We start from the raw sequence: 24,955 nt of genomic DNA on the forward strand, positions 1-24,955 counted from the left end.
CAGGTGTGAGCCACCGCACCCAGCCCCCTAAAAATTTTCCTGTACTATTTTCCTTCTCCATATTTATAACGGAATTTTAGACTCTCACAAACTATGCTGTTGCTACTGTTTTATTGATTTGCTATTGTCTAAATATGACTATAGACTAAGAAGCACATATGAACTCATGATTCACTTATTTTTAGCTACAGTTAAATATGTCCATTTTGACTACTATTCAAATGCACTCCTTTTGCAAGTCTTCAAAAACACTCTGCTTGTCTGTTCATTTGCTTATTAGGCTTGCTTTTCTTACAGTCTGTCAGCTTTCCTTCACGTGAGTCCTGGTATGCTTCCTCAGGGTCAGATTGCTTCTCTGGTTCTCTGTGTAGCACCTCCCTGACACTTTGATTTTTAGAAATCCAAACTTCAGCAATACAAAATGAAAGTTAGAGTGCTTGTGTTTGAGTGCAAGAGTTACTGAGTGGTATAAAACTGTGTTTTGTTTTGTTTTCCACAGGATATAAAGATGTTTAATTGGATAACCTCATTCATTCAGCTGTGATCTGCAAAAGGATCTGAGCAGGTACAGTTAAAGTGCAAGCTAATGAATGTTTTGGGAGGTAGGCTGCAGAAATTCTGGCATTTCATATTTTCTTCCAGTCTAACAACTCAATTCCTCAACTGGCAAATGAGCTTTAAAGGAATGCTACATGATTAAATTTTTTAGCATTAAAAAATTATTACCTATTTCAAAAACTTCAAATAGAAAATATTGTTGGTCATCAAGATAGAAAATTTGAGAGAATATTTAAGTAAATGAAAGAGGGATGTGAGAATTTTAAGTGCTGTTAATAGAGAAAGGAGAAAATATATTAATTTTGATAAATTAGCTTTTTAGACTCATGTATCTCAAAATTAGATAATCTATTTCAAAGTGATAAGAAAATGTGGATATCATCAGAATGCCTTTATTACACTCACTGTAAAATTATCTGAAAATGCTCTTTTAGCATATGCTGAACAGACAGCAATGAATCTCAGTAGCTCAAAGGGAGCAGCTTCCCAATGAAGAATCAATACAGAATCATTGTGCTAAGAGTCTAGGAGTGCACAAAATTAAGTTCCAAATTTAGATCATTTGAAAATGTCTATCAGTGCTCAACTCCTTACTCATTGCAAGGCAAGTGTGGTCTTATCAATAGTAAATTGCTTTTACTTTAAAATTAAGGATTGTATTTCATATTGTGTGTTCTTTTGTTAGTTGTGGAAGTAATAATTAAGCAACAATGCATTTACAGATCTTGGAAATTGTTTAGTGACCCCATCAGTTTGGTGTATTATACTTTAATAAACCTTATTAATGGCAAAAATGTAAGCTTATTTCCTGAGATAGATGAGATTTATTTGGCAGCTGTGGAAATCTGGTGTCCATCAGGAAGTGCAGAGGAAGCAATGTTGATTCAAGTCCTCGGCCCAATTTTCAATCAGGTTTTTTTTTTTGTTGTTATTGAGGTGCATGAACTTCTTATACATTTCTATGCTAACTGTTGATGAGAAATATGGTTTGCAAATATTTTCTCCAAATCTGTAGGCCACCTTTTCACTTTGTTGATTGTTTCCTTTGCTGTGCAGAAGCTTTTTAGGTGGATGTCGTCCAAATTGTTTGTTTATTTTGGTTGCTTGAAATTTTGGTGTAATATCCAAAAAATATCCTTGCCAATACTAATGTCAAGAAGCTTGTCCCCTATGGACTATTCTATAAATGTTGTAGGTTTAGTCCTTGTGTTTAGGCCTTTGAGCTGATTTTTGTGTATGGTGTAAGATAAGGGTCCAATTTCATTCTTTTGCACATGGAAATCCAGTTTCCCCATCATTCATTGAGGAGACTGTCTTTTCCCCATGTATCTTGCTGTCCTTGTCAAAAATTAATTGGCCCTATGTGCTTGAGTTTATTTCTGGGCTGCTTTTTCTATTTCATTGGTCTATGTAACTGTTTTATGTTAGTATTATACCGTTTTAATGTAAACTGGTACAGCCATTACAGAAAACAGTATGGAAGAAGATTGAAAAATGAAAAATAGAACTAATGTATGACCCAGCAAGCCCTTTTCTGGTAGTATCAGCATCTTCTAGAGGTACCTGCACTCCCATGTTCATTGTGGCATTATTCACAATAGCCAAGACATAGAAACAACCTTAGTGTCTGTCAACAGATGATGGGGGAATAGAGAAATTGTGGTAGATGCTGAATATTTGTTTATTTACTTGATCATAGTAACAATTTCACTATGCATAAATATGTCAAAGCAATCATGTTGCATACATCTAAACAATAAAAGCAAAAGAAACGTTTATTTGGAAAGAATCTCAGAAAGAAAGCTTAAAGTATTATAAAAGAGAAGTTTGTTATTTCAAAGACAATGGAGATTATGAAAAAAGTGAGAAAAAAACTACTACCTAAAGATGAATATATGGAATAATGATAATGAGAAGAAATATGAAAAGTGAAAGGTAGGCTGGGTAAAACACACCGTAAGTGATTATATGCATTTGTATGTATATGTAAAAATTTATATATGGAAATTTCACTAGGGTACACAAGTGAAAATTGAAGAGGACAGATCAAAGAGTCAGGAAACTTGAAAATAGATCAATAGAAATGATCTAATCTGAAGAACACAGAGAGAGAATATTGCAGAAAAATAAACAGACTCTCAGAGACCTGTGGGAAAATATCTAGCATGAAATAGATGTGTAGTATGGAAATTCAATGGACCTAGCATAGCCAAAACAATTGTTAAAAGAAGAAAAATGGTGGAAGAGTTATACCACTTAAATTTGAAACTTACTACAAGGCCAGAGTAATCAAGACAGTGTGGTATTGGCACAAATATAGGCATGTAGATCAGTTGACTCAACTGAACATAAATGAGAATCCAGGAATCAATTCTTATATTTACAGTCAATTGATTTTTTTTTTTTTACAAAGTGATCAAAATGAATCAAGGCAAAAAAAGATAGCCTTCACAACAAGTAGCACTGGAATAATTGTGTATCCACATGCATCAAACAAACAAACAAAAAACTTGAACTTCAGCCCTTACCTCATACTACACAAAAAAATCAACTCTAAATAAATCATAGGCCTAAATATATAGTTATTACTGTACCATTTCAAGAAGAAAACACAGGAGAAAATCCTTACCTTTGGTTGGGCAAAGAATTCTTAGGCACAATACGAAAAGCACAATTCACTTTTTAAAAAATTGATACATTGGACTTCATAAAAAAGTTAAAAGTTTAACACTTCAAAAGACAATGATAAGAAAATGAAAGGCAAGTGTTAGACAGAAAAATGTATTTGCAAATCACATATCTAATAAAGGGCTTCAAAATATATAAATACACTTAACACTAAGTCATAAGATGAAAAAATTAGAGGGCAAAATATTTGAATAGACAGTTCATCAAAAAAGGTATATGTGGCCAAGAAGCACAGGAAAAAAATGCTCAGTATCCTTAGTCTTCTGGGAAATGAAAATTAAAACCACAATGAGATATCATTACACACACGCTAGAATGGAATAAAAGATGGACAATAACAAGTGTTGACAAGAATGTGGAGAAATTGGAATCCTCACACATTGCTAGTGGGAATGTAAAATGTACAGCCACTTTGAAAAAGAGTTTGGCTGTTGCTCAAAAGGAATTATACAGAATTACTATATGCCTCAAAAATTCTACTCCTTAATGTCTAATCAGAAAAAAATGCAAACATATGTACATATAAAGACTTATATGTGAATTTTGATGGAAGCATTATTAATAATAGTGAAAAATCTGTAAATATTCCAAATGAATATCAATTGGTAAATGGATTAAGAACATGTGATATAACCATGCAATAGAAAATCATTTAATGATTGAAAAGAACGAACTCCCACTACATGGTACAATGTGGAAGAGCTTAGAAACCATTATGCTAAGTGAAAGGAGATATATGTAAAAGATTACATGTTGTATGATTCCACTTATATGAAAAGTCCAGAAAAGGCAAATTTTCAGAGACAGAAAGCAGATCGGTTCTTGCCTGGGGCTAGGTGTTCTGGTGTAAATTTAAGGATGTATTTAATGTGTGAATAGCTTGCGGCCTTTCCCTTCTCAGCCAGGAGTATGCCTGCCCTAACCAGCTGCAACCTTGGGCTAAGAACATTTGGCTTGTCTCAACTCACAGTCTCTGAGAAGCCACTTTCGTTAACAATGCTGCTGTGTTCCACACTGAGTGAGTTTCTTTCACAGCAAAGAGGCTGGTCCTCATGGTTTGCTCCATCCTGGCAGAAGTTCTGCCCTGAGACGAGAGAAGCCCCAGGAAAGAATGTCACAGAACTTTACTGTTTTACCTGAAGTTCAACAGTTTTTCAAGCATAAATCCTTCTCTGATTGTTGTATGAAAACAACATACATAAAATGGATCAGTTTTGTCCCGCTTTATAGTTGCTTTTTGAAAAGGATTTGCTGATCTCCTTACTTGGCCATCGCTCTACACCCACTTTTAATATGTAGGAAGAAAAAAGAAAAATTAATAACAACTGGAGATTGGAAAGACAGAGGGCATATTATGGGAAGAAGCATTAGCCCATAAGCATTCAGTTGGTATCTTACCTCATCAGTTCTTTCAAAGGCTCTGTGTGTGTGTGTATGTGTGTGTGTGTGTGTGTGTGTGTGTGCACCTGCTACAAATACAAATAGCTTGCTACAAAATATCACTCTCGGAAAGAGAGTACTTATGCTCTAACTTATAACTTATGCTGTAACCGAGTGTACAATAGAATTCTATTTTGACTTGGATTCTCCAACACAAAACAAAGAAGTAATGAATACAATTTATGGGGTTGTCCTAAATTGCTTTGCTAATTCCCTACCATATATACGTCTCCCTACCACCACTTCATATAATTCATACATCTCAAATTATTATTTACAAGAGATATATACACACAAACACACCATACACACATGAACATTTGTTGCTTTCTTGTGCAGCATATTTGTGCATTTGAAAATTCAACTGGAAGGTTGTTTTCAAGGACGAATGTGGTAACTCCTCTCATCCCTGGATGCTCGCCCCTTTGCAATGTGATGTGGTCTGTCCTCTTGTCAAGAGGTGAAGTCCATTTCTCACCTTTTGAATCTGTGTGGGCTTTGTGACTTGTTCAGATGAAGAGAACGTAGCAGAAGGATTGCTGTCTCACTTCCAGGCTAAAGACTGAACTTCTGCTCTGCCCTGTTTGAACTCTGAGATCACTGTAAAGAAGCCCAGGACAGTTTTCTTGAGAGTGAGATAACTTGTGGAATGAGAAACTCAGATAATAGCCACCATCAACCACAGATAGGACAAGAAAGCCACTTTAGTTCCACCTGATTAGCCAGATCACAGTAGCTAGTTGAGTGAACCCAGGTGAGAACAGCAGAAAAACCACCACATAAGCCAGCCCAAATTACTGACCCTTATAATTCTGAGCAAACAAAATGATTATTGTTCTAAACCACTTGAGTTTGTGGTGCTTTGTTGTACAGCAATTGATAACTGAGACAAGATGTTCATTTTACATTTTCTTTGTAAATAGTTATGCTGGACAGAACATCTTAAAACATATGATGGAGTAATTCTTAGTCTACTTCAATTTTTTGGACACCATCTAATATCAGGAAGTATAGACTTTAAATAGTTCTTTTGAAATTTGTGATTATCAAGTTTTACATGGAAGTTAATGAAATCAATATTGTTTTTATAGGGTTGCAGGTGATTTTTAAGGTCTGGAAATTTTCCAGATTCATTCTGCAAGTTATCTAGCAAGTGGCATTCTTTGCTCTCGTTGCCTGCCATCTCTTTGAGATAACTTTTTAGAAGAAGGGGGACAAAATCATTATGGATTCTTTAATCAACAGCAGTTGACTATCTGCTTTTTACTACCACTTGCAAGGAAAACAACTCTTAATTTCCCATTTCTAAAATTCCCTCATGTAATAGAGTCCTAATTACTTGACTGAAAAAGTAAACATCGTCTAATGCTTGCTCAGACATTAAGGTACATAGGAGTGATTACCGAGCGTGTCTGCTTTCCTACCTACCAAATGCTAAATCTATTAGTATTTCCTGGTATTCTTCTGAATTTTGAATACTGTTCACATAAATTAAAAAGACCAACATACAGAGAAATTTATGTCATTTTCCCCCTATTAAAAATATAGGCTAGATAAGGTAATGGAACAGCAATAAAAACTTTTTCATAAAATTCCTAAGTATGGCTTCAATCTGCAAATTCTTTTTACATTGCACACATTTCTTTTGCTGCAATTATCTAAATAAAAGTGTTTGTATATAACTATTCATAGCACATCAGATTTTTGTTTGAGGAAATATGCACATGTTTTGTTAATCCTCAATTAAATTATTTACCTTAGAACTTCATGATACATCTGCTTACCTAACAGGAATCCAACACCTGCACATGCAGGCTTGATGAGGGTTTGAAAATTGATTTTAAAAAACACTTTTAAAGAATAATGAAGCATAATGAATATTACTTTCGTATTTCAAGTAGCAAGCGTCACCCAATGGAAAATGTGTGAATTAAATGTCCCTGGTATTCATTACTACTTTGAAACAGCTGCAACAAAGGATTCGTTCTGATATAACGATGTATCATCCTGGCATGTTCCATGCCTAAGTAAATTTTTAATCTTGACAGATCATGGAATATAAGAATTCCCTTTCCAGAGAATGCAAGTATTGGGCAATACAAATTCAGATTGTAAGAAAGGGTTACAATAACCATTTAGAGAAGGAGGTAGAGGGTAGGGTTCAGGCTTGAACAGGATTCTTCATCATACTGTATTCTCCTGAATGGACTCCACCAAGATGTAAGAAGATTAAGTCCAAACCTGAGGTACAGTGCCGTTTTGCCTTCTGACAGAATTGGTGGCTATTTTTTGCTAGGCAGACTACTTAACTGAAAAGACTGGCTGTGCTTTTATTTTCGTCTCAATGAGTGTGCTTTGTTCTTTAAAATAAACGTCCATTCTCCCTTTCGGAATCACCTTGAAGTCAATCTTATACCTCCTTTTCAAAAGTTTTTCTGTGTTTACGCTATTGTGAAGTTGTCTTTACTGATCTGCTGCTCTGAGGGAGTGAAAAGGAGCCGGGGAATTGAAGGAAACCTGTGAAAGAGGAAATAGGACTTCCTCTCCCTTTCACTTAGCACTTCACCCTCAAAGTACATTCCACAGAGCAGCAGCATCTGCATTATTTGCGAGCTCCTCCAAAATGCAGAACCCAAGGCCTTACCTGAGACCTACTGGATTAGAATCTGCTCTATGACAAGATCTCGGTGTGCTTTCTATCCTCAGTAAAAATTGGCATGCACTGACCCAGGAGAAAGCATTAGATCAAATGTGCCAGCCTTTCCCTCTGTAATGGCTCTCAGATGGAACATCCTCTAACCTGGGTATCCCCTTAAGGAAAAATAAATGACTAGATGCCAGGAGCTCTGGCAGTTTGTTTCTACCAGGTGTGGCTTTGAGGAAATCGTTTAATTTCCCAGCTTCTGTTTGCTATTTGTAAAATGATGCTCTACTATTTTGTGGCATATCTTTTGTGAGGTACAGTTTTCTTACTTACTCCTCTCTGTTGATGTTGAGCCCAAATCATTATTTAAGGAGAGAAAGTCTCCTTCACTCATGAGACGTATGTTCACTCCACCAGCATGTACTTATTCTAGCCCTACTCAAGCCGAGTAAATTAATTTCATTTGTTTCAATTCAAGCTATGTAAGCTACATCAATATTAATACAGTTGCTTACAAAAATATATCCTTAAATAAAACCAATTAGTACATTAGTTAATTTACATATCATTTTTTCCACAGGGGGAAAAATGTAATGAACTGTAACTCACTATATTTAGAATGTCATTCCTTCAATTAATTAGCTTCTACAATTGAAATTATAATATATCGTAAACTAAATTTCTGCTAGAGATATATAAAGATGTACACACTTAAATTTACCTTCAAAACTCAATGGAGTTAAAAATGATAACTATAAAATATACTTTGATTTATAATTTACAAAGCCCTTTGCCTACATGATTTCATTAAAATATGAAGATCCTATGCAACTTTCAGTTTTTTTTTTTTTTTTTTTTTTTTTTTTGAGACAGGGTCTCATTCTGTCTCCCAGGGTGGAGTGCCATGGCGCGATCTTGTGTTCAAGCACTTCTCCTGCCTCAGCTTCCCAAGTCGCTGGGATTACAGGCTCATGCCACCACGTCTGGCTAATTTTTTGCATTTTTAGTAAAGACAAGGCTTCACCATGTTGACCAGGCTGGTCTCGAACTCCTGACCTCAAGTGATCCACCCGCCTCGGCCTCCCAAAGTGCTGGGATTACAGGCGTGAGCCACTGTGCCTGGCTGCAACTTTCAGTTTTAAAACAGCTATTATTGTAGGCTTTGTAAATTTCTTTGAAATCCTTAATTTAAAGCATAACAAAAGTGGATTTATTATCATTTATTGTGCCATAAATAATTATTTCATGATTGTTACTGTTACTTTGGTATTCTAAGGATTTAGGTAAAGAAAATTGCTGTTTTTCTAGAATCTCTTCTCACTACATATGTTAAGTTCAATATGTTCAGCCTAATTTGATATAAGGTGCAGACAATGAGGCACCAATTTACTGAGCCTGAGGATACTTAAGACTGATGTTTTCATTTGATATCTCACTTTCAAGCTATATTAGACACTGTAGGTTGTAGTCTGTGAGGGCCAGATTAACTCTCAGCATCCAAAATGAGTTTAAATGGCTTAGTGACAAAGCTTAATAAAGAATTGAGGATAAACATTGCAAAACAGTTTAAAATGACCCTGAAAATAATGTGACAGGCATTTCAATACTAAGAAATGTCACCTCTTTCAAAATAAAATAAGAGAAAATAGAACACTATTTTTTGTGAGGTACCCTTTTATTTGACTGTGAGCATATCAACATTGTTTTGTCATCATTTGAGCACAGAAACACATTTTTCCCCATCCAAATATGTGTTGGTGATTAAAAATCCACTATAAGTAAAAGCTTAGTTGGTCATTATTAAATGGTATTTTTAATGATTAATTCTTTAATTATCAATAAGTCACTAAAATAAAAAATTTTTTCCTATAATATACCCTTGGTAAATGAAGTACAACTAAAATCCATCTTGGCAGTTTTTTCTCTTTTTAATAAATATGTATTGCGTATCTATTATGTGTCAGATGCTGTTTCAAACTTTGAAAAGAGACAAAACACAGTTCGTGCCATTGAATATCTTAGAGTTCAATAAATTTTTTTTAATCTTAGGAAAAATAAATTTGTTAACTTGTTTGAGAAGGACGGAAATGCCTTATTAGCAAGAATGTGTAATTTATATAAAGTTAAAAGCATAGTGATTAATATGATTAATAATGATTCCATGTAAAAGAATGTCAGATCTGTATTTTAATGTTAGAATTCAATGAGATTTTTTTTTGGAAAATATATGTGTTACTAAGTGCTACCCTCTGTGTTATGTTTCAGGATAAAGGGAGAAAAAGACATACTTGGTTCCTGTTCTAATGGATCTTTTATTCGAGTAACTGAGTCAGATTAAAATGAAGATCCTAGAAAAGTAAACCCAATAATTACGATTAGCAATAAGAATGCATTCTACCAACAAAGGGCCCTGATATTGGGGTTGGATTAGGAAAGGCTCACTGAGGATTTGACATATTCTAGCTAGGAGTTACAGGATGAGAGTCAGTTTGAGAAGGAGGAAAGGCATGGAGAAGGCATCCTTAGAAGATGTAGCATTTCATTGAACCGATTTCTGGAGCTTACTAAGATTATTCCATCAGTAATAGGCTTAATATCTGTGATTCCCCAAATTATGTAGAATTTTAGAGCTATGCCATGAGAAAACAAATCGACCAAATACCAAATGCATCAATCACGTTTTCTTTGCTACAGCCATGTATGAAAATAGGCAGAAACATGGATCCAGTTCTGAGTGACGCAGGTTGTAAACTTTTGTTATAAGGAATGACACCTTGAACTCCATTAACTCCTTTGCTGTGTGCATAATTTACTTTGAACTTGTTTAAGTAGAGGTTAGTCTACTTTCATTCAGCTCAAGACCCAGATTTGACCAGACACTAGAGAATACAAAAAGAATTTCACCAAATATTTCAGAAGACAAAACAATACGTAGTATAAACTGATCTTAATATTTTTCAGGGACTTCATTTTAATTTATCTATTAAGATATTTACTGTTTCAGTTGTTTCTATTGGGGTTTTACACATGTGACTTTCCCAATCTACTTAGAATTAATTTTTCAACACTCAAGTATGGAAGTCTTTCCATCACATAGTCTCCTTACCTTCTATCTTTCATGTTGTAGTTGCCAAATGTGTTACAACTATATACATGGAAAACTCCATCAGACAGTGGTACAGTTTTTGTTTTCAATCATCACACATATTTTAAAGAACCAAAAAGTGAAAATTTGTTATATTTATGCAGATACTTATCATTTCTGTGGCGATTTCTTCATTTCTGCTTTGATCTGAATGCTGTGTCCTCCTCAGATCCAATGTGATGGCGGTATGAGCTGAGGACTTTTGAAGGTGATTAGGTCATGGAGGTGGAGCCCTCATGAATGGGGTTGGTGCCCTAATAAAAGAGACCCCAGAGAGCCCAGAAAAATGCCTTTTCCCTTCTGCCAGGTGAGGGTGCACTGAGAAGACACCTTCTATGAGCCAGAAAGCGAGTCCTCGGCAGACACTGAATCTGACGGCACGTTAATCTTGGACTTCCAACCTCCAGAAGTGTGAGAAATAAATTTCTGTTGTTTATAAGCCACCTAGTCCATGGTATTTTGTGATAGCAGCCCCAAAAGACTGACATAATTCCTGAAGGTCCAGGTTTCCCCTTGGTATCATTTCCCTTTGATCTTTCCCATTTCTTTAGAGCATGGTTGTTGGAAACAGTCTCCGAGTTTTCCTTCATCTAAGATTGTCTACATAATATTTTTGCTAACTTCAGAATTTGCACCGGTGCTTCTTTTTGTTTAGTATTTTAAAAGTGTTATTCCCCTGCCAGCTTGTCTCCATGGCTGTTACAGACAGGAAGGGCCAGTGAGACGTTAGCAGAAGCCAGGGATAGTTCTCCCTTAAACTTCATGAAACTCTTGAAAGGTGACTTAGCTGGGTGAAGTGTCACATTTGTCACTTGTCCTTCTCCTTATTCTTGGCTGGAAATCAGATGTTAAGTCTGTAGCTCCAGTGGAAAACCAATGACTTCAGGGATAGAAGAGGAGATACAGAAAAAAGCCTGGGCAATGGAAGATTCTTTTGAGTGTGAGGTCTGCTCTGGCAAGCCTACCCCTGGACTGCTTTTAAGTGAGATCTCAAACTGGGTACCTGTTAGTAGCAGCTGCACTGAATTTTTAATGGACATCAAAATCATGTCTCTTCCTTATCATACATGCTGGAAGAATCTCTGTTACATAACAAACATTCTATATAGGTATATTATTTAAATTGAATATGTTGCTTGTATACATTTTAAAATTTATTACCATGGGTGGGAGAATGGAACAAACTCTCCTAAGTTAGATAGTGACTTCCTCTCTAGTTGCATGAAATGCATTTTACATATCACTATGTAACTTGTAGGCACTAAAAAGCTTCTAACTTGTATTGTTGTCTTTTGATATGGATCTATATCTTATCTATATCTATCTTGATCCATAAGAAGATAGTAGACCCTGATTATTTAGAGATTGCTTCTCATGCCTCATTTTCCAGAGGACCTAGCACTGTGCTTATACATGATGCTAGTAACAACTGAAGTCTACTAGGCTTGGTTTCTTCCTAAACCCCTGTGTAACAGATCCTGTCTCTCTAGTCAGTAGCCCACTACTGAAGCAAGAAGATTTCAAAGGATGTTAAGATATAAGACAAGAAAATTATTGACCACACCATTCTTTTTTGCATAAATGTAACCCTTTAAAATATTTTAGATGCCAAAATATATGACATTTTTCTGCATATCTGAACAGGTGATTATGCTGGAGTTTTGAGGATCTTAAGATATCATGGAATGATAGAAAAGATCAAAAGTGATTAGTGCTGAGAATATAGAAATAAGAACAAAGTGAAGGTGGGGAAAACAATATTATGAACAAATCTCTGTTCTTAAGTAATTGGCTATAACTATTAAAATAACTAGAATATTTAACTATGAATGTGCTCTGTCTGCTCTACTGACAGCAAAGACTTAGCAATTTCTCTAAATCCTATCCATATTTTCTAAAGGTGTCAATTGCCCTTTTACATGTGTCACTTTCTACCGCTTTTCTGTCACCTCCTGTACCACAAATTTGCTCTTTTTTCCTATGTTCATCATCTCATTGAATGGCACCCCCATCTGCATGGTAGCCCGGGAAATATATTAAGGTATTATCCTTTAACCTTCTTTCTTTATCATCCCTTTGTCCAGGTAACCTGAAATTCTGTCAGAATATGCATCTTTAATCTATCTTAAACTGGCCCATTCTTAAAAATTTCTATCTATCTCGACCTTACTTTGGCTAAATGATTATCACTCTCCTAATTGTTTCTTAATGGGCCTCATAGGCAAGACAAATCTTTCCTTATACTGCCTCTAGAATTGTCTTTTCAAACACGGATATGGCCATCCTTCTTTCTTACAAATTACCTCATAGTCCCAAAGACAAAGTCTATACTCTCCCTAAATGGCATTCAAGGCCCTCACTCATGCAGCTCCCTGATTCCCACGTCAGTATTTTTATCCTCCTCCCCTTCCCAAAGCACACTCTCACATACGCGTTATTCTACCTGTAGTCGTATTAAGCTACTTTCAGTTCTATGCTTTCTCTTAGCCTTTGACCCTCTCTTAGGCTGTTGCATTCCTGTGGAGTGTTCCAATCCATGTGCATACTACCATGCACCCATCTTTCTTCTTAGAACTAGAACTGAGTAACTTTGTTCTCTTACTAGAATTACCCCTGCACTATTAAGTGTGCATCCCTCTCCCACAAACCTCATTTCATCCACACAGAGAGAACTCTAGGTTGTCTAAGGGCTGGACTCTGCCTTATTCACTATTATATCTGTAGCACTTAGCACGAGCCTGTTTGAGGAATGCTTAGTTAATCAATATTAGAAACTTCTCATTGCAGATGAGTTTATAATTCTTTCAGTTCACATAGTCCTGTGGAAATGAAGCACACTGTGTGTGCATGCACGTGTGTGTTTGTGCGTGTGTGTGTTGTTTGTGTGTGTGTGATGGGGTTGAAGAGGTAACGTATATTAACTTTCAGTGAGGTAATTGTCCTGATATTCATGCAGTCTGCTCTGCATCAAGATTACTTGAGGACCTGGCACAGGAACTATTGTCTAGCTCCTGGGTTGTTCCTGTTATTCTAGCTAACAGCAGTGATTACATTTGAAGTTCTGTCTCATATTGTTGCACTTCTGTTGATATTTAATAAAATCTCAGAGAGCAGCTTGCAAGAAGCAGTACTCATTCCTGCTGAGAAAAGAAAAAGAGAAACAAGTGAATCCTTTGCTAAGCAATTTCAAATGTTTCTGCCATAACCTTAATAGCATAATTTTAACTTCTTGGCACTGAGTGAGGTCAACATTGGTATACTTTGTACTAACGCATTATACAGGAAAATTGGATCCAGAGGCAAAATGGAGTTTCCTTTTCTCAAAAGTTTTCTAGCCAAGGTACACAATCTATGAACAAGAGGAATTTGATGAGAACACTGGTGAAGTGCATACTCAGACAGTAACTTGTTTTCTCATGTCCTGAAGTAACAAAACCTACTTCTTTTAGGCTCCCATTCATATTTACCATTATTTCTGTTTTATATTATTTTCATATAATTTCAACTACAGACTAGGGTAATTTATTTTATTGTAGAATATTTAGAAATCTGGGAAGCACCATCTAAAGCTAGTGTTTCTTGCATGAGTAGACCCTTTTTTAAAAAAATTACATTTGTGAAGAAATATTGCTGCATTTAAACCTCCTAGCAGTTAAAAAATGCTTAATTTCTAGTTTTAAGAGTCATGACAACTTTTTCTTTTTAACACAATTTTTCTAAGAATCATTAAAGTCAATTGCTAATAACTGCATTGGCATTGTGATAACTTGAGATGCAACCAAGGAAAAGCATGTTCCATATGGGTTACTAATTACACTAATAACAACTTATGCAAATTAATGACTAATTTTACATTAGTATAGTGGTAATCACTTTAAGATCGTTTAGTAAGAATGACAGCCCAATCAAGACTAGGAAGTATTTTTTTTTTTTTAATGAGATAGAGAAATGAAAGATATAGGGTTTATTGCAAATAGTTTTTAACTGAAATACAAATATTAGTGATGAACTATTTTGAAAGGAATGTATTTGAGTAAAACCCCATAATTTATCAGTCATTTTCTTCTGAGTATTATCCACACATTTTGATCTCTAGGATATGGCACCTGGGCTAGAAATCTCTCAGGGACCATCTCCATCATGATTTTTCTGGAATTTCCTGTTTGAGTCAGGATGAAAATATCCCTGATATGCTCTGTTTTTGGGGATTTAGCCCCATGCTTCCACAACTTAGAGAATCAAGAGATAAAAGAAGCTAAAACAAGAGAAATGTGGTTAAATCATGATTTTAATTTTTCAGCGCTTCTTGCTTCATGTAAACTAAAAGTTTATGGATTATAATCCTCAAACAGCCATACATAAAAAACTGTATTTAGATACTTTCTTTGCCTGCTAACTTAACACAACTTGAGTCAAGGTTTGGAAGATTTCAGTATAGGCATATCTGGAGCTTTCTTAGCAAAACAAAGGTGACAGAGGGTTGTAATTATCTGAGCTATACCCATGTGAAGAGAAGATGAAGGACAACTGAGTATGCTGTAAACAACTGAGGTTAAGGAGAGAGGAATAAGGAATTAAGTTTAGACAGCAACTTCTTATATATCTTGGGCAAAATATTTCACCCCTCCGGATATTGAACTCCTTTGGAGTGCTTCCAGCTTTTTATTTTTCTTCTTCCTTCCTTCTTTCATTCCTTCTTTCCTTCCTCCCTTCCTCCCTTCCTTCCTTCCTTGTTCCCTCCCCCTCTCCCTCCCTCCCTCCCTTCCTCCCTCTCTCTCTTCCTTCCTTCCTCTGTCCCTCCCTCCCTCCCTCCCTTTCTTCCTTCCTTCCTTCCTTCCTTGCTTCTTTCCTTTCTTCCTTCCTTCCTTCTTTCCTTTCTTCCTTCCTTCCATTTTTTTTAAAGTGGTGGTCTTTTAAATATGTGACCTTAAGAAGAATTTCAATTTTTCACAAATATTCATGCATTGTGTAATTTGATAAATATTTATTGAGGACCAGCGATGTGCTGGACACTGTTCAAGGTACTGGTGCATGAAACATAAAGTGAATCAAAGCAGATGATGGTGTGGTGAGGATAGAATTGAGTAGCAGGAACCTTGTCTTCTTGGACTATGCCTTGAACCGGGCAGTTGTCCTAGAGCACAGTTTGAAACCCATTGATATTTTCCTTCTCTTTCTAATAACGTATGATTCCACAAAGAAATAATGCACATTAAGTAGCTGCAATCATAAATGTACCTAGGATTGCCATGATCAGGTTCTTGGTGTACAAAGTCATCTTATTTCACTGACATTGATTTGCTTTCTCGATGGTACTCCACTTTGAGAAGAAGTAAGCAAATGGATCACATTCTTACTTTAATGAGATCTTTACCTGTCTTGGTCTTAGTTTTTCTGCTCTGTGTTCTTGTTCATTTTTATCTCATTAAAGAGGACATTGATGTTCTAAGAGTGACCATTATTTTGCACAACCATCCAGGGAACTCTTAACCATTTTTTCCAATTTTATCTAACAAGTAATGATGGTGTGTCAAGGGATAGTTATATACTATTTTATATCCAAGCAAGTCAAGCTCGAACTGAAATATATTCTATTTTTTTAATCTGGGCATAAAGACAGAGACAGAGAGAGAGAGAGACTACCAGAAGATGGTGGGAGACGAGAGCAGTTGCCATTCAGGATTTACAAGGAATAGTCATATCCCACAGTTAAAATATATAACCACTTATCTTTGCGGCCAGTTAATGATAATTTCCTCTGGCTCCTTCAGTTTGAATCTGCCAAATAATGTACCAGGTGTTTTCTTTTTCTCTTAAGAAAAAAAATGATCTCTAAAATTATATGAAGTTTAAATGATTTAAGTCCTGGTTAGAAAATTTAGCTTGAAATCTAATGGTTATCATCACCTTATATTTCAATAATATTTCATTTCCCACACCTGCCTTCTAGAGCAGTTTCAGTCGTGAATAACAGTGGGGGAGAAAAACGATAAACATTATGTGTTCAGCAAAGGTCTTAGTAGTGTGGAGCCAAGTTGGAAAAGGAGAACAACTATTACTACAGGGCTGAACCTTGTGGGGAGTCTGGAGTTCTGCCCTGACAATCCCAAACTCTGCAACTTTATTATCTTTGTGGTTTTAAAAAGACTTGATCTTTCTAATATTACATTCTGAAAGCCAACTTAATAGATACTCTATTTCTGGAGAGCTCTGTATACAGAATAATGGAAAATTCTTGTGGTGGTTGTCATGTTTTTTTGAAGAAGCAGCAAAGTGAAGAATAAATTTGGCTGATTTGCATGAAGTGTTAGTATTCACTGACAGTGATTCCTGAACTGAATTTTCTTTATGCTGTGGGAGAAGAGACGTGAAGCATTATTTCTAGCAGCTGGGATGGCTCAGGGATTTAAGGTACCATTTGGGGCCTTGCCAAGATGCTCCGCATGAACCTGGGAATGTCAGTGCAGAGCTTTGGTGAATGAGACAGAGCTGGCGTTTTATAGATGGAGCAGGTGTTGGCTTGTGTGATACGACTTGAGAATGTGTAAGAAGGCCTTCATGATCAAATACCACACTTCCAGTGTCCATCACATTATAGTCATTCCTCTGAGATAAGATCTGACATGCTCCTATTAACATGAAAATTAGTTATCTGGGAGGTGTATTAGTCACTGCTACCTTAGCAACAGTCAGCTTATCAGGTGAACCCTCAGAAAGTGGAATCTTGAATGAATGGTACTCACAGAGGCCAGTTTTGGTTAAGAGTACAAAGATGGGCCAGGACTAAGTGAGGAAATCCAGTGGAGCTAGTGGGGAGGGCCACAGGGGAGGGCCACGCACATGAATGTGGGAAGAATTCAGCCTTGACTCAGTTCCTACTTCCACCGAAGTAAGGAGTGTACAACATCATTGTGCCATCTGGATATTTTTGTTTCACGGAAACTCCCTAGATGTTAACCACATCCTGTTTTCCTTCAAAGCATCACTTAAACATACAGTGTTTAGCATGCAGAGTGGGGATACTAAGTCTTCTTTCTCTGCACCTCCAACATTCCTTGATCCCAACTTAATTCTCTCCACTTAATTTTGATGAAAAATTTAACTTTTTACCTTCTTCTTGGCTCCATAGCTACCTTTGCATCACTGAAGACTCACAAATGGTTTCTGCCTCACAATGAGCTATCCACTCTGTGTCCTAACCTTTGGAGGTATAGAAGGGGGAGGATTTGAAAGTTGAGTCTTTCCATTTTCCTTTCCCACAGGTTTCAGATAGTAGCTGAACATGGTATAGAAATTTAGGAATTTCTCTTCCTCAACAATCCCACCCAACACAAGCATCAGCCACAGTGAGCTTGGCAATGATCTCCCTTCCCCTTTGCTACATAAGTGTGTTCTTTGATATGACTCAATTAACCAAAAATTAGCCATCATGTATTTTTAAATGGCTATTGACAACGATTTCTGCTAGATAAGTGTTCTCTCGGGTCATGTCCCTGACTAACCTGAGCTTACAACCTACCCAGAAAGGTTAGAGAGAGATATACTAGAACCAGAGTGATAGATTGCCCATAGAAAGCAAGCAAGAGTTGGACACAAAGTGCTGAATGAGTGGTAGAGAATATGTGATCTTTGTTTTCCCAGTATCCTGTACTTCTTTTTTTGTAGCTTTTATTGCAATTGTAATGAAATTAATTATCTGGATGTTATTCAACATCTTGCCTTCACCTTTTCTTTCACCTTCCCTTTTACATCCCCTGGGTGCAGAGTCCTGGCTTGATTTTGCTTACCAATGTATCCCCAGAGGAACACAATAGGTTCAGAAGTTCAGAAAAGTGAGCAGTCACTGTCCATTATGAGTCACTGTCCATTAATAACCATGACCATTGGGGAAGGCTTCCCAGAGGTACTTCAATTCCAGCAAAGGGAAAGTCGAAAGATTGCTATGGATTAGTCAGGTGGTCCTAAGCCTCGGTCTACACCACAAGACTGCAATGACATACTTTTCAATCTGGGGATCTCCAAACTGTTGTTAGATCAGGAAGTAGTGAATGCCTCACACCCTAGCGTGACTTGGACAGATTGCCAATATAATCTGGCTTAACCTGTTCCTATGTGTGGTCCAGATTAAAGTCACCACAGAAACATATCCAGTTTCCATGGGTTTGGCATGATGGCAGCCTGAACTCTCAAGCGGTTCCCAAACTCTAGTTTGTTAACTATTGCTTAAATAAGGGATCTGAACATTTGGAAAGTAGCTCCATGCAGCAACGTATCTGTGAAATTTCTCACTGTCTTCAATGGAATAGGTCTTTGTCTTTCATTCTTGTTTCCAACTCTCCTAGGATTCAAAATAAGATGGCAGTCAACCCTTCTGTGGGATCCATAACTGTAGTACACTGTGAGTGGGAAGGAATCTTCAACCATAAATAGGTTTTTTAACCTTCTCTGCTGCTCCTGGAAAAGAAAGGCAGGCAGCTGGTAGAACATTTGTGCACTGTTCTCAATTAACTTTTGCTTGTTCCCCTCAGTAAGAAGAGAATGAGCCATCTCCACCCAACTGTGCTGTGACTGGAGCACATTAAGATGCACAAATAGCAGCCTAGCCTTTGAGTCTTTCTTTTCATATTTTTGCAGACAGCTTCAGTCCAAATAAGGTTCTTACTCCTCCTGAGATAATTCCTAACATTTCTAAATGGGTTTCAAATTTCCCACCAGTTCCACTATCAGTAATGAACACCATATTTCACAAATGGGCCCGTGAGTTGTGCAGATTCACATTTTGTAACTGTATTTGGTTTCATTTTGAAATATTTTCAGGAACTCTGGAAAATAAATTATTTAGAAATGGAGGGGATAAACACCACATTACAATTATAATGTGAATATGGAGGATTAAGAAAAATTAAAATAAAAACACTACCACTAGCAACATTCTATTTTACTCTCCTTCTCTGCCTTGGAATATTATGCATTTTGTTCTACTCAGGTGATTTTTGAGCTGCATTTTAAAAATTACTTTGAGTCTTGAATATTTTCTGTGGTGATGGAAGTTTGCTCTTTGAGGGTAAACTTTAAATTTAGGGGGCTGCCCAAAGGACAGAAATAGCCCAATGAATAAGGTAAATGATTATGGTAGATGATATCAATTTAGTTGAAAAAAATAAATGGAAATGGAAAAGATTTTCTCCAAATGGATTTTACGTTGCAGCATGTGAAGGCTAATAAATACCGTAATCTCTGAAAATGACTCTTTTAAGAGGTTGACTCTAGATTGGCATGCTTTTTTCTTTTCTCATAGAGGTTCTATGTATTGTGTTTTTATTTGTCCTCTCATTTACCTGGAATTATGTACCTATATAGTGCAGCTGGAGCTGGATCTCACAAGCGTCCTGGGATTCTGGTCCACTTCAAACAAGTATTTGATTACATCAAATGTAGTTAAGATAATTACGTTGTGCTTTTCCTCAGAAGAATACTAGAAGAAAATAAAAAACAAAAAAACCCTCCTGTATTAATAAATTAAGTATTTGAAATGCTTCCGGAAATGTTAAATTATCTTCAGGTGTACAAACTTGTTCTAAATTCAAGCCCAGGTGGTACCTTACATTTTTTGGCGGGCGGGGGGAAGGGCGCTTCTCCTAGAGCATGGATTCAATTAAAGTTGCCTGACAGTGAAAAATCAACCTATTCTAAGATGCAGGCGAAGCTTTCTTCCATAGAAAAAGCACTGTTCTGCTTCCTGGCTTCAGTCATTGCTTTGTTTGCACTTTCTTTCCCTAAGTTCACACATAAGGCACATTTTAATGCCTGTGACCACCACCTATTTCCTGTTATTGTGTTTCTTATGATAGGCTGCCCTCCTTGGAACTCTTATCTTCTCATCATCTCTGAGTCCTTTTAGTTGAGGTGAATTTGCCAGAAGCAGGGAAACCTGAACGGGCTCTGTTCATATTTGAATGGGAACCACACCATAATATACTAAAATAAAGCATGACTATCCAATGTGTTTACCACTTTTGTTGTGGTTTTATTCTTGTGTTGTTTTAACTGTGAGCCTGAATTGGAACTTTTTAAAATTTCAGACTTCTATTTTTTCCCTTCATCTTTTTTTTTTTTAAATCTCCAAGCTTGGACCTTAATTTGTCAACAGATCTCTTTTACATTATTTTTGGTTAAAGGCAGAAAGAAATTGTGTTGAAAAATATTATGAGAACACCTCTCCTTCTAAGTTTTGAGTCCAATATACATAGTAGACTCCAGAGGTTTGGATTATTCAGTTAAGATTGAATAAAACATCCAATGTTTTAGATTATCTGCTTAATTAAATCCCAAAGCTGAACTGCTAGAGGTTTTCTTATCTAGAACGAACTAAGTGAATATTACAGAGTGACCTAAGTAGCAGTGAAGTGAGCTACTGCTTATATGTGAAGGGAATCCAAAACCCAATTGGTATGTCTTCATAATATGGCTAAGGACAAGTTGAGTTTATGTACATTTCTAAGGCCAATAGACGGTTTGTAGGACACTTGTTTCTGACATGATTAAAATATGAAATATGTGTCTGAATTAATCTGATTATTTTACCAAGCTATATTTATTTCAAGATGAATTATTTAAAAAAACCTATTTAACTGGTAAAAACTTGGATTCTTAAGTTTGGAGGAACAAGCAATTTAAAAAATTTCTCAGCATATGAACAATGGTAGCAATTAATTTAATAAACATTTTCTGAGAATCTACTCTATATTAGATGCTGTGACAGGCATTACTGATAGTGGAAGCAGAAAGACAATATTCCTCCCTTCAAAGAGCTCTGTCTAATCAGAGAGGCAGCCAGGTAAATACACATTTTTAATTTAAATGTGCTATGAGCTTTAACACAATTATGTAGAAAGCTCTGTAGGGACAATGAGGTTGCACATCTAATATTGTAGGTGACACTTTAGATGAACTACTCAGTGGTTGCAAGATATACACTAAATCCAGAAGGAAGAGTAAGAATTTCCTACAAGATGAGAGGGTAAAAGGAAGTAAAAGGGAATTAATTTCAGAATTGACATCATATGCTAGATGATAAACTAGAAAACCAAAGGCTGTTATTTATGTATCCTCACATTATATTTTATCTGTATTATACTGTTTGGCATATTATACAACATAGATTACCCGTGCCTTAGATTTTTAAGTGTAAAATTGGTATAATGATAGGTTTTTCTGAAGACTAAATATATTAGTACATATGAAGCACTTAGGGAAGTGCTAAGAATACAGTCAATTAATATACATTAACTATTATATTAGCTATTATTTTCATGTTTATCCGTTCCCATTGATAATGCATAGCAAAAACACAGGGTAGTTGATCAATGTATTCACTTATTCAGGAATATTTATTGAGCACGTACTATGTGCCAGATATTGGGGATTCAAAAGTAAAAAGACCATAACCTGCCCTCACAGTGCTTAAAATTCCATTACTGAGATGAAAGAAAGTAAATCATCACACAAACAGTGGTGTAAATTTAGAGACTAATAGACATTGAAAGAGCAGGAAAATGCTTGAAGGTGGGCAGGAGACACTTCACTTGTTGTCATTGTTGGATTCCTCCTGGGAGACACAGTAACCTAAACGTTAAAATGAAGTCAGCCCTATAAGGGCCTGAGGTAGGAAAAAGTTTGGTATGTCCCAGAAATAGCCAGGAGGCCACTGGGTTTGGAAGACAGATAATGAGAGGAAGAGAAATAGTAGATGAGGCTGGAGAGACAGGCAGGGGCTAGAACACATAGGGCTAGATAGGGGAGGTAAGAAACTTGAATTTCATTTCAAGTGTAATGGAAAGTCCCTTCCAAATGAGTAAGATCTAAGAGGCACAGTCAGTCAATCTTTCAAAAACTTCTTCACCTGCCTCACCGTGTCATCAAGCCCCCAGTATAACTTGCCTGAACTGTTGGTTTCTTCATATTTTTCCATTCCCCTTCAAAAGGCAAAGCCATCGTGTTAACCAGGAAACCATGGAGGAAATGTCCCAGGTGCCCCATTAAGCTCCACAGTTAAAAAAGTGAAAAAGACAATTCTTGATCTCAAGAAGCTCATGGCCCAGAGGGATAAATAGACACATAGGAGACATGAAGCCATGGACTCGTGAGTTTGGCGGTTGAGACAAGCATAGAGAGAGTGCTGGGGGAGCCTAAGGGAGCTCCACATTACTCAGGGTGCTGGCCTAGGCCTTCTGAAGAAAGTGGTGAGTATGAGTTACTAGGCAAAGACAGCTGCATGGGAGAAAGTGTCAAGGTGCAGGTTTTCCAGGCAAGGTGAGCAATCCTGAGGGAGAATTCGGAAGCCAGAAAGCACAGTGCTTTCTTGAGAAGGAAGGGAATTCAGCATGACTTGAATTGGAGCCAAGTGCCTTAATTTAATTCAAATTTTGGTGCTGCTTCTACTCCTTCACATTTTTCTTAACCTTCCTTTCTTCTGGATCCATACTGCTTTATTTGGCCATTACTGACATGGTTGTCAATCTAATCTTTAATAACAATGATTTTTGGCAAGATACTGACTCTGAATATTGATCTGCCCACATGTAAAATGGGTTACAAATTCGTATATCATGGTGAGGTTGTGAAAATTAAATCCATACCTCACAGGGTGGGTTAATAATGAATCCACACCTCCTGGGGATGGACACTAGCAGAGCAGCTGGCATACAGAAAGGGGTCGATGCAGATTCATCTAGTTCGATTCCTCAGTTGTTTTTAAGAGAATGCTCAGATTCCACAAAACTCTAATACTTTCTATTATAGTACTTAGTAAAGAGCTTCTCATTCCTTCTAAATTTTCCTCAAGCTCTCTGTACTATTTCACTACTCTTTGTCCACATTTGTCTATCCTTCCTTTATCAAAATGGATTCACTGACTATTTTTTGAAAGCACTCATCTCTTGCTTTGAAACCTTCTCTCAGGCTTACAAAGTCTTCTTTACCATACTTGCAAAGCATTTACCTCTTTATTATCCTATACAGCTAGTCTTCTATCATGTAGGATAGGAAGAGAAATTGTGACTTCTTTCAGAATATAGCTTTTGAAAATATGTCACTTAATAAAACAACTTAATAAAACAACTGTGATAAGCCTTTCTTTTTCTAAAAAAAAAGACTGAGATAGGTTTATAATTTTTCTATTTTTCTCCATTATCTTAGCATTTTTGATGATTCAAATGAATGCCCCTAGAGATTTTTTCCTAGCCCCATTCTTTTTTTGCATCAAATCTTTGAGGAAATGAAAAATAGAATGGGGATAAACTCGGGTCCAAATTTACTGAACAAATACCTATGACATGACTGTTAATGTTCACACCCTCTACGAATCTTTGTGGTTGAAGGCTTAGCGTCGAATTTCCCAATGTTCTGGAAAGCTTATGTCAGGACCGTCAGAGAATCTATTTATTTGGACACTGGCTAAGATAGGCTAGCTGGCATCTATATCATAGATGAAAACCAAGGTATCACTAAATTTAATAACACACCCCAAGCAAGTTCTTGTATGCTCATGATCTCATTTTGCCAGCTGTTTCCTTCTATCCTATTTGGCGCAAAGGTTTTTAAAGACACATTTTGTTCCAGACCTTAAGGGATAACTGCTGGCAGTAAATTTTTCATATATAAAATTCTTTTGTCCACTAAAATAGTTGCTCCTTGTTCAGCTTTCTTACTGCCAGTGTGAATGGAAGATATTTGACTCTGGATATAAACGGCACGTAGTCTTTTCCTCTACTTCACTGTCAGAAGGTGAGCCCATGATATACAAGAGAGGAAAACTAAAATCCCACACAAGGTACTAGTGAGTCACGTTGAGCAGCAGCACACATCCTATCTTACCCCTCCTTTGGTTCTTTGGGATCTAAAGCTTCATTTTTTTTTACCTCATTTTAGGGAGCTGATATGGATTAAAGTCACATACAAACTGAGCCATCTCCAACATCTACATCAGGAAGTAACTCTAACTCAAGATAAAGGTCATTGGAGGGGCAACAGGTTTGTACTGCTTATTCTGGCTTCTCTTTTCCTGTACTGGAGATCATTTGGAAGAGCTACCAGTGACTGACCCTTTATAAGCATTAGATTTTGAAATAAAAGTGATTGCTTGTTCATTAGCACTTCCCTTGATGAAGTATACAAGTGTCATGTAAAACAAACTGAATCGTGCTCATGATGGATTGGAATGGACATTCCATTGGGAGATATTTGAGCCAAAACCACAATGCTTTGGCTCCTAGTTGCTCATGAAGCTTCTAATTGACTTTCATACCACTTGCCAATTATTGCTGTCAAGAACAATCCTTGAAGTAGAACTTTGATGGGCTTGTGCATTTCTAATGCTGAAATTCATTTGATCTGTAGCATCTCATGGATTTTACCCACCAAATTCGTTTAGAAGCATTATGTGCTATTTAATGGGAGATTATATTTGAAGAGTTAATATA

This window comes from Pongo pygmaeus, chromosome 3 (assembly GCF_028885625.2).
Source record: "Pongo pygmaeus isolate AG05252 chromosome 3, NHGRI_mPonPyg2-v2.0_pri, whole genome shotgun sequence".
In the NCBI taxonomy this organism is placed as follows: Eukaryota; Metazoa; Chordata; class Mammalia; order Primates; family Hominidae; genus Pongo; species Pongo pygmaeus.